Source organism: Pseudophryne corroboree, chromosome 5 (assembly GCF_028390025.1).
Source record: "Pseudophryne corroboree isolate aPseCor3 chromosome 5, aPseCor3.hap2, whole genome shotgun sequence".
Taxonomy (NCBI): domain Eukaryota; kingdom Metazoa; phylum Chordata; class Amphibia; order Anura; family Myobatrachidae; genus Pseudophryne; species Pseudophryne corroboree.
The window spans coordinates 88113608-88117448 of NC_086448.1; positions in this window are offsets into that span (position 1 = coordinate 88113608).

Below are 3841 nucleotides of genomic sequence, written 5' to 3' on the forward strand. Positions count from 1 at the left end.
GCTCCTCAGAGTCCAGATATCTGGCAATAAAGGGCTGTCCACCACCGGTTTTGGGAGCCAACTTCGCCTCCTTGGCCATTTTGGACTTGACACGGCCCTTTATACAGCAGCAGTGGACATATAGCAGCAGCATGTACCACTGTGACTGCCTGGTCACTGGTTGACTGATGGCCAGGACACTACCACTGGTCTGATGCAGCACAACACAACAACACTGTAAGGGACTTGTTGTTGTTGTTATTATTATTATTATTATACGGCAGCAGTGGACATATAGCAGCATGTACCACTGTGACTGCCTGGTCACTGGAATGACTGATGGCCAGGACACTACCACTGGTCTGATGCAGCACAACACAGCAACACTGTAAGGGACTTGTTGCTGTTGTTATTATTATTATTATTATACGGCAGCAGTGGACATATAGCAGCAGCATATAGCACTGTGACTGCCTGGTCACTGGAATGACTGATGGCCAGGACACTACCACTGGTCTGATGCAGCACAACACAGCAACACTGTAAGGGCCTTGTTGTTATTATTATTATACAGCAGCAGTGGACATATAGCAGCAGCGTATACCACTGTGACTGCCTGGTCACTGGAATGACTGATGGCCAGGACACTACCACTGGTCTGATGCAGCACAACACAGCAACACTGTAAGGGACTTGTTGTTGTTATTATTATTATACGGCAGCAGTGGACATATAGCAGCAGCGTATACCACTGTGACTGCCTGGTCACTGGAATGACTGATGGCCAGGACACTACCACTGGTCTGGTGCAGCACAACACAGCAACACTGTAAGGGACTTATTATACAGCAGCACTGGACATATGGTAGCAGAGGACACCACCACTGTGACTGATGCAGCACAACACATCACCAATGAACTGATGCAGCACAACACAGCACCACTGGACAGCACTGGACATATGGCAGCAGAGGACACCACCACTGTGACTAATGCAGCACAACACACCACCACTGAACTGATGCAGCACAACACAGCACCACTGGACAGCACTGGACATATGGCAGCAGAGGACACAAGCACTGTGACTGGACACATACAGCACAAGACACGGACACTGAGAACACTGAGAGAATGGAGACACGTCCTCTCTCTACACTCTCCAATGCCGGAGTGAAAATGGCGGGGACGCGCGGCTCCTTATATGGAATCCAAACCCTGCAAGAATCCGACAGCGGGATGATGACATTTTACCTCGTTCTGGTTTCCGAGTCAGGCGGGACAACCCGAGCCTGGCTCGGAACCAGATTCTAATGTTGAAGTTCGGTACGGTTCGGTTCTCTGAGAACCGAACCCGCTCATCCCTACTTTGTACCTTATATAAAGTTAAAAAACTCATGTCAACCTTTTCATGTGTCGACCTTTCATGTGTCGACCATTTTCATGTGTCCATGTCGACCATGTCAATGTCGACCAATAGTGTTCGACCTAATGACTGTCGACCATAACATGGTCGACCATTTATACCGGAACCATTGTGAGTGACTGAGCAGATCTATGTAGTGTGTGGTTGGACCACTACATAGATATGCCTAGCTGCAACGGTTTTGTAGTAGCTTCTGTCAAAGTCAGAAAAATATCTCTATGCACACTACCATATGTGCACCTCACACAGGTCCGTGCTGCGCATGCGTACGCTCTCCCGTACGTGCGCATACTCACAGTCGCGGGCACCCGCAGGCGCACGGTATGTGTATTTACGGTAGAGTTTATGTGATCGTAGCGTGCGACTCAATCGTTACATATTTTCACTATATAATGTATTTTGTAGATCTTGGTCCCTTTGATAGATTCTGAAAGTTTAGTTAACATAGCATGTTCCTGAACAGAGAGATCCCTCTTTGTATTGTACGAAGGGTCTAACAGGGGTCATACAGTGGTGTTTGGTACCCATCGGAAGAGTATTTAAATAGCAATATTCCGGTGTTGGTTTGGAGCGGATTAATCGCTCGTGCGAATAGTTATGGACATAAGAAGTTTATGTCCATTTACTATTATTTGTTCTTATTTAGTCATGCGGCGGGAAACCCAGTATCCCACCCACCTGAACAGTTGGAAGCAGTCACAGCCCACCTGTATGAATCAACCTATGACCTTTTGTTATAATGCGAAGCCGAATTCCTGTGTCCAATGAACAATGAGATTGTAGGGACCATTGAATTGTATTGTGTGTGGGGCATAAATAGGCAGGCCGACCATATCCAGTTCACTCTCTTCAACGGTTCTCATTGCTGATAATCGGGAGCTGGATATCGAGGCGCATGCGATCGTTTCCCCTTGTGCGTAAGTGTTTCTCCGCAACTATATTGATCTTCTTGTTATTGTGGGCCAATTTCTCTCTCTCTCTCACTTCTCCTCTTTCTCTCTTATTTTCCCTTAAATAGTAATTGTATTGTATTTCCTGTGTAGTTATCTGGTTAGGTAGTCTATGTTATATTGTAGTGTATGATTTGTATTTGTATTAATTCTTTTGCAAGTATATCATTCATAATATATATATATTAGGCGTTGGACCCTAAGCCCAGGTATCTGTGTATTTCTTATAGTGTTAAGTATTCTCAGAGCGTCGGTGACGCTCATACAGCTTTTGAGTTAATAAGGTGTTGCATTTACACTCTATCATTACACTAAGGTTTTACTGCACAATACACTGTTTATGGTTTAGATACAAAGGATTAACATTGTGAGCGTCAGCGCCGCTGGTGATCTCCTCGTGGTCCCGAGCGTCCGCTACGCTATAGCGAATCATTAAGTTAGTCAGCAGCCAATAGCGTGCCTGCCTGTGATCTCTTGGCCGTGAGCGAACGTGACGCTTGAGCGTCTCGACTACGGCTAAGCGATTGTTACGCAACGAGCGTACCCTTACGGTACTTCATACGTAGATAGCGTACAGTGTTCTTAGACCTCATAAAGGGTATTATATAGGATAAATATTTAGCTTTATCAATTGCGGGCTCGTCCTGTCCTTCACATATCTGCACTAGGTAATTTCAGCAGACATTATCCAGCAGCAAAGGGCGGGAGATCATATTCCTCGTAGTGCTGTTTGGATAAGCGTCTGCTTCGCTTAGTAAAGAGTGCTGAAGGAATCCGGGACCGGAGGTAAGAACAAAACGATAGTGTCCTTTTAAAACTGTTTATTTCTGTCTTGCGTACACACGCACGCATATCTGCATTTCTTTTCATTCGTGTATTTTCATATATCACTCTCCTGTTTGCCATTGTATAATTGATAAACGTACTAAGAGAGAGTTGTCGCTATTTCATAGTTAAAGTGTAAAAGTAAAGGGATAAAGTGTAAAGCGCACACGCAACTCTACCTAAAGGTATAAAGAGAGATTGGTGTGGTGCTTGGTAGATGATCGAGGATCATCTACATCGATAAAACGTGTTAGTTGTGTTACGGTGGACATTGGCTTTGTGTACACGTGTCTCTAACAAAGGGCTGAGACTCGCGTACGCAAAGGCCGACGCACGCAGCGTAAATTACGCAACGGAGCGTCTGGGTACGCCCACGTAACTCAAGCCACACGATAGTGTTGATTTTTAAATAGCGCAACAGGCGATAAGTAGCGCAACAGGCGATAAATAACACAACAGGCGATAAATAGCGAAAATTTATTTTAACATTCAAAATTTAAATTAACAGATCCTTCTCCTAATTGGTAACACATCTGGTCTAAAGAGAAATTTCTGCGCAGAAATAGAAATAGAAACAAAAGTGTATATGTGGTGAGTGAGTGTTTGTTTTTACAATTTTTGAGGTTGAACCACAAGAAAAGTCGAGTTCTCGTGAGGTACA